This window comes from Lagenorhynchus albirostris, chromosome 12 (assembly GCF_949774975.1).
Source record: "Lagenorhynchus albirostris chromosome 12, mLagAlb1.1, whole genome shotgun sequence".
Taxonomy (NCBI): Eukaryota; Metazoa; Chordata; class Mammalia; order Artiodactyla; family Delphinidae; genus Lagenorhynchus; species Lagenorhynchus albirostris.
The window spans coordinates 81,277,022-81,285,303 of record NC_083106.1 but is presented as its reverse complement, the minus strand read 5'-3'; positions in this window follow the sequence as shown (position 1 = coordinate 81,285,303).

Here is an 8,282-nt window from a genome sequence, read left to right as displayed (position 1 = left end):
CACACACACACACATCACTACATAAAACAGGGGTCCTGCTTCTTATATACAACTAATTTTGTCTTTCATTCTCGTCCTATTGTTTTGGTTCTTTCACCATTATAAAGGAATCTTCCTGCTGAGAAGAACAAAGAACAAACAAACGCAGAGCTCATGTCTAAACAACAACTGGATCTTTACTGGGTGACAAGTGGTAATTCTTATCTCTGGAAAATCCGCCTAAAGCAGCATTACTTAAACACTCCCCCTGACTCTATTTGCCCCAGGCATGCTTTTGCTCCTTCTGCCAGTATTATTTCCACCCCTGATTCAGACTTTAGAAGTCTTGCTGAGAAATCTGCGCTTGACCCTAGAGAGCTACCAAAGAATTTTAATCGCAAGCTTGATAGCAATGAAATTTGCATTTAGAAAAGTCACTGGGGGATGTGGAGCATGGCTTGAAGGGGCATCAACTGAAAGCTGCAGACATTCAGAGTAAACTGAAAAAAAGAAAAAGAAAAAGAGATAGAAGAAGGAAAAGAAGAAGGGCCAGTTGGGGGCCTTGTGATTATCAGTGAAATAAATACAGTTTTAGACAAATGACTCAAGGGACCTGGAACACATCAGCTCAGGAATGTCAAAGCTCTTTTATTTGCCTTGTGGAGATAAAGGAGAAGATGGGCTAAATAACAGTATCTTCACCAAATTTAAAAATCATCAATTAGGGCTTCCCTAGTGGCGCAGTGGTTGAGAATCCACCTGCCGATGCAGAGGACACGGGTTCGTGCCCCAGTCCGGGAAGATCCCATATGCCGCGGAGCAGCTGGGCCCGTGAGCCATGGCCGCTGAGCCTGCGTGTCCAGAGCCTGTGCTCCACCACGGGAGAGGCCACAACAGTGAGAGGCCTGCGTACTGAAAAAAAAAAAAAAAAAAAATCAATTAAAAATTTTATGCTCTCTGCCTACATGTAAGAAAGGCAGACTATTCATTTGTTTACAAAGGATTCATCAGCTGATTTCAGGCAGGACTACCTTTATTGCCCTAGCATTGTGCTGTGTCTAGCAAATCTAAAAATAAAATATTAACTCTTTAAGGATTAGAAATAGGTGAGTTGTATTTCATATTTTTTCAGAGGCCCAGAATTTTAAATTAAATATTATCTTAGTATGCTTTCTTAATGAGTTGTTTCATGAATGAGATAAAGTATGTGATAGCATAGATAAACTATGTGAAAGCACAACATGGGACTTCCCTGGTGATCCAGTGGTTAAGACTCCACGCTTCCAATGCAGGGGCCATGGGTTCAATCCCTCGTCAGGGAACTAAGATCCCGCATGCTGTGGGGAGTGGCCAAAAAACTAAAAACAAATTTTTTTTTAATTTTTAAAAATTAAGAAAAATAAGCACAACATTCACTGAAGCCTGCTTTGTGCAAGTCACCATGCCAGAGAGAAAGAAGAACAAGACGTGTTCTGTACCTTAAAGGAACTTTTTAAGTCAGGTAAAACTCAGTGGAAGATTAATATCTTCCTGTGCCAGGACACTACATATGAAGTGTTTGTGATTACCCAAAAATTCAGATTCCAAAGTGAGGGCCTGTAAATCATGGAGCAGATCAAAATAGGTCCCACATCTAACTATTAATTGCCCTCCTGCTTAATGAGATATCCCGAGAAAACATCAAAGGCATAACAAAAGGAATGGAAGCATCAAGCTGAATAGAGCTGACAAGTCTACTTCTGCAGGAGAAACGCAGAACAATGGAGAATGTGATATTAGTGTCCTGCTCACAATACGAAGAGATCACCCAGGGCCAGGCTGGTTACGTGGCTTGTCCAGATTCACACCATTAGTGACAGCACAAGAGTTGGAATCCAGTTTTCCAGATTGCTAGTGCAATAATAGTCTTTCCATCTTACCATATCAAGAGGTGGAAGAACAGTCCTCCCTGGACAAAGCTAAATAGTAAATATTTTCTGCATTAAGACACAGGCTGGGCTTCCCTGGTGGTGCAGTGGTTGAGAGTCTGCCTGCTGATGCAGGGGACACGGGTTCGTGCCCCGGTCCGGGAAGATCCCACATGCCGTGGAGCGGCTGGGCCCGTGAGCCATGGCCTCTGAGCCTGCGCGTCCGGAGCCTGTGCTCCGCAACGGGAGAGGCCACAACAGTGAGAGGCCCGCGTACCACAAAAAAAAAAAAAAAAAAAAAAAAAAAAAAAAAAAAAAACACAAGCTGGCTCAAACCTTTTCTACTTTATGGAAGTATCTTTGGGAAAAAAGAGTTTCAGAAAGAGTATCCTCAATCTTTAATCCCTTCTACTTTCCTATGTTGATGGTTTGGTAAGGAAAATCTAAAGTAAAAATTACCTGGGAAACTGGTTTCCCTTATTTTACTAAGAGACTAGAAAACCCTAGGTCCTTGTCTTAGTCTGTTTGTGCTGTTATAACAAAATACCATAAACTGGGTGACTTATAAACAACATAAAATTATTTCTCGTAGTTCTAGAAGGTGGAAGTGCAAGATTAAGTCACCATCAGATTTGACGTCTGGTGAGGGCCCACTTCCTGGTTCATTGATGGCATCTTTTCACTGTGCCCTCTCATAGCAGAAGGGACAAGGGAACTTTCTTGGGCTACTTTTATAAGGGCACTAATCCTATTCATGAGGGCAGAGCCCACATGACCTAAGCACCTCCCGAAGTCCCCACCTCCTAATACCATCACCTTCGGGGTTGGATTTCAACATATAAATTTTGGAGAGGACACAGACATTCTACCACAGCAGTTGTATAGTACAGCAACTAGAAAAGGTGGAAGGAATCTCAGGCAGGGGTAAGAAAGTGAACCCAAGTGCCAAGACTGAAATATGACCAGTTTAGCTAAGATAAAGGCTAAGTTGGAAAGGTAGGTAAGTTCTAACTTGTGAAAGGTGTTTAAGAAAAATCTAATGAACATCTGCTCAGGCCAGAAGGGAGTACCAAGGACTGGATTTACTACTCCTCTGGCCACCCACCATTTCCTGTATAAAGCAACTAAAAGAATTTTTTTAATAGAAAAGAAATAATGGTTTTCAAGAAAAAGGATATCAGGCAATAATCCCGGAGAGACAGGAAACAAAGGAAATGAGCCCTAAAACTGCTCTAACTTACGGCATGGAGAGAGTACCCAGAGTGTGGATCAGGGAGGGGAATGCAGGAAAGGCCTGGTGAGTTCCTGAGTTGAAGAGATGCAGCAGGGGTTGAGGAGGCTGTGGTAGGTAGAAGTCGCAGGGTAGAGGCCACATAGTAAGTATTTTTGGCTTTGTAGGGCTCTTAAAGTTTGTGTCATATATTAAAATTAAAAATGTGAAAACCATTCCTAACTCATAGACTATATATAAAAGGCCATGGGCTGATTATGCCAGGGTCTTAGTTTGATACCCCTGTTCTAGAGGGGGAAAACCACCATGTGAGATGAAAATTACACTGGATAGGATTAACAACAGAGTAAACATGCAGAAGGAAATATGAGTGAACTTTAAGACACAGCAATAAAAACTGTCCAAAATGAAACTCAAGAGAGGAAAAAGAAACTAAAGAAAAAATTATTTTAAAAATAATTGACGGGCTTCCCTGGTGGCGCAGCAGTTGAGAGTCCGCCTGCCGATGCAGGGGACATGGGTTCATGCCCCGGTCCGGGAAGATCCCACATGCCGCGGAGCGGCTGGGCCCGTGAGCCATGGCCGCTGAGCCTGCGCGTCCGGAGCCTGTGGTCCGCAACGGGAGAGGCCACAACAGTGAGAGGCCCGCGTACCGCAAAATAAATAAATAAATAAATAGACTATATAAAGCATAAATAAGTTGTAGGACTGCTCTATGTCAATTAATATATATGCAACTGTAGCTCCCAAAGGAAAGAAGGATAGAGAGGTATGCTTGAATAAATAAAGGCCAAAAGTATTCCAAAATATCATGAAAAATATAAACCCATAGATCCACGAACACAATAAACCTCAAGCATGAAAAATGTGAAGAAAACCACACGAGGACACATCTGTTGTTTAAATTGCTTAAAACAAGGTATGAAGGAAAGATCTCAGACACAGAGAAAAAAGGGCACATTACACAGCTAGGAACAAAGATGAGTGTAACCACAGATTTCTTGTTGGAAAGAAGCAAGTGAGAAGATAGTGGAGCAGTGTCTTTAAAACACTGACAGAAAAAAATGTCAGTCTAGAATTCTGTACCCTGTGAAAATATCTTTAAAAAACAAAGGTGAACCTAAAAACAAAACAAAACAAAAAGGTGAGGTAAAGACATTTTCAGACATACAGAAGCAGAAAGTATTCATCACCAACACACCTGCACTATAAAGAATGTTAAAGGGAGAATCTCAGTCAAGAGGAAAATGATACCAGATGAAAATCTGAATCAATACAAAGACAAAAAGAGCACTAGGCATGATGACTCTGTGAGTAAATACAAAAGAGCTTCTCTATTTAAATTTATTTTAAAAATAATTGACTGTATACAGCAAAAATAATAACAATACATTGTGAGGTTTGTAACATGTAGAAGTAAAATGTGTGACAATAGCACAAAGGCTGGGAGGGGAGAATGAAATTATACTGTTGTAAAGTTTTTATACTACATATTAATAGTGTAATATCACTCGAAAGTAGATGGTAATAAGTTTTAAATGTATATGATAAACCTTAAAGTAACCTCTAAATACCAGAAGAGTGACAGCTAGTAATCCAACAAAGGAGGTACAATAGAATTATTTTTTAAAAATAATGCAAAATAAGACAGAAAAAAGAAGACTGAGACAAAGAACAAATGGCACAACTGAAAACAAATACCAAGATGGTAGATTTAAACCTAACAGTATCAGTACTGACACAAAATGCAAATGATCTAAACACGCTAATTGAAAGGCAGATTGGCAGTTTGGATAAAAAACAAAGACATATCTAAATGATACCTTCAAGAAAGCCATTTTAAATATAAAGACACAAATATGTTAAAAAGTAAAAGGACAAAAAATGATATACCATGGTAACACGAATTAAAAGTTGGAGTGTTTGGGACTTCTCTGGTAGTGCAGTGGTTAAGAATCCGCCTGCCAATGCAGGGGACAAGGGTTCGAGCCCTGGTCTGGGAAGATCCCACATGCCGCACAACAACTAAGCCCGCGTGCCACAAATACTGAGCCTGCACTCTAGAGCCCATGAGCCACAACTACTGAAGCCTGCGAGGCACAACTACTGAAGCCCACGCGCCTAGAGCCCCTGCTCCACAACAAGATAAGCCACCACAATGAGAAGCCTTTGCACCGCAACGAAGAGTAGCCCCCACTCATCACAACTTTAGAAAGCCCGCATGCAGCAACGAAGACCCAACTCAGCCAAAAAAGAAAAAGTTGGAGTGGTTATATTCATACAAGACAAAATAGACTTCAGAGCAAAAAATATCACCAAGAAAACTGAGGACCATTTATTAATGATAAAGGGATAAATTTATTGTGAGAACTTAATGATCCTAAATACATATGCACTTAATAAGAGGTTCAAAATGAATTAAGCAAAAGCTGATAAAACCACAAGCATAAATAGCAAACCCACAATTATAATCAGAAATTTCAACACCCAGTTCTCAATAATTGATAGAACAAATGGATAGAAAACCAGTAAGATATAGATTGGACCAATACTATCAGTTAACTTAACATAAATAGCATATCTAGTATGGTCCATCCAATAATAGCAGAACACACATTCTTTTCAGGTGTCCACAGAATATTTATTAAAATAGTTTATATTCTAGACCATTTTAAAGTATCAATAAATTTAAAAGGATTCAAGTCATACAAAGTATGTTTTCTGGCCACAATGGCATAAAATTATAAATAAGTGAAATATCTCTAAAATACTCTCAAATATTTTGAAACTAAATACTGTACTTTTAAATAACCCATGGGTTAAAGATGGAATAAAATGGGAGATTAGAAAGTATTTTTAAAAGAATGACAATGAAAACAAACACGATCAAAATTTGTGGGATAAAGCTAAGGCGGTATTTAGGGGGGAAAATCATACTACTAAACACCTATACAGAAAAGAAAAAGAGTTCTCGAATTATACATTTTCAATTAAGAAACTAGAATAAGAACAGAGTTCAGAAGTAGACATACATGGGCTTCCCTGGTGGCACAGTGGTTGAGAGTCCGCCTGCCGATGCAGGGGATGCGGGTTCGTGCCCCGGTCCAGGAAGATCCCACATGCCGTGGAGCAGCTAGGCCCGTGAGCCATGGCCGCTGAGCCTGCGCGTCCGGAGCCTGTGCTCCACAACGGGAGAGGCCACAACAGTGAGAGGCCCACGTACCACAAAAAAAAAAAAGAAAAAGAAAAGAAAAAGAAATAGACATACAAATATCAACACGATTTTTCCACGAAGGTGTGAAGGCAATTCCATGGATAAAGAATAGTCTTTTCGAGTCAAGTACCACAGTGTTCATTGCAGCTCTATTTACAATAGCCAGGACATGGAAACAACCTAAGTGTCCATCGACAGATGAATAGATAAAGAAGATGTGGCACAGATATACAATGGAGTATTACTCAGCCATAAAAAGAAACAAAATTGAGTTATTTGTAGTGAGGTGGATGGACCTAGAGACTGTCATACAGAGTGAAGTAAGTCAGAAAGAGAAAAACAAATACCATATGCTAACACATATATATGGAATCTAAAAATAATGGTTCAGAAGAACCTAGGGGCAGGACAGGAATAAAGAGGCAGATGTAGAGAATGGACTTGAGGACACGGGGAGGGGGAAGGGTAAGCTGGGACGAAGTGAGAGAGTGGCATGGACATACATACACTACAAAATGTAAAATCGATAGCTAGTGGGAAGCAGCCGCATAGCACAGGGAGATCAGCTCGGTGCTTTGTGATAACCTGGAGGGATGGGATAAGGAGGGTGGGAGGGAGACACAAGAGGGAGGAGATGTGGGAATATATGTATACATATAGCTGATTCACTTTGTTATACAGCAGAAACTCACACACCATTGTAAAGCAATTATACTCCAATAAAGATGTTTAAAAAAATAAAATAAAATAAAATGCAGCATTGGAACAAAAAAAAAGAATAGTCTTTTCAACAAATGGTGCTGGAACAAATGGATTATTACATGCAAAAAATAAAAAGAGAACATCAATCCATATCTCATACCATATATAACAACTCAAAGTGGATTTTAGATTTAAATGTTAAAACTTTTATAACAAAACATAGGAGAAAATCTTTGTGACCTTGAATCAGAGAAAAACTTACTAGTTATGACACCAAATATACAATTCATAAAAGAAAAAAATTGATAAAATAGGCTGTCAAACTTAAAGCTTTTGCTCTTCAAAAGATATTGTTGAGAATGCAAAGACAAGTCACAGACTCAGAAAATATTTGCAAATCACTTGTCTGTTAAAGAATGTACAGTAAAATTGACACACCATTGTAAAGCAATTATACTCTAATAAAGATGTTTTAAAAATTAATTAATTAAAAAAATAATGATAGAAATTAATATATTAGAAAGTAATAAGAAAATGAATACATAAAACCAAGAGTTCAGATTTGGCATAAATACATTAAACATACTATTTGCTTGCTTAGCAAAAAAAAAAAAAAAAAGAATGTACAGTATATCCAGAGTATATAAAGAACTCTCAGAAATCAATAACAAGAAAACAACCCGTAACATAATGTGTGAAAGATTTAAACAAACACTTCACCAAAGTTACATGATGACAAAAAAACTCATGACAAAAATGCTCCCTCCAGATATTAGTTATTAGAGAAATGTACATTAAAACCACAGTAAGATATCATTATATACTTATTAGGATACTAGCATTAAAAAGATTGACCATACCATGTTGAGGATGTAAAGTAACTGAAACTTTCAAACACTGCTTTTGGGAATGTAAATTAGTACAAATCAGTGGGAAAACAGTTAGACTGTTTCTTTAAAAATTAAACATACACCTACCATATGACACATTCATTCCATTCCTGGGTATTATCCAAGAGAACTGAAAGTATTGATATATGTCCATACAAGTACATGTAAAAACATTCATTGCAGCTTTGCTTGTAATAGTCCAAACTGGATCATGCCACCACCACCATCAGTTCCTACATTGATGCCCTTAACCCCCAGCAAAACTGTATTTGGAGACAGGACTTTTAGGAGGTATTTAAGGTTAAATGAGGTCAAAAGGGTGGGACCCTAATCCAATAGGATTGGTGGTCTTGTATGAA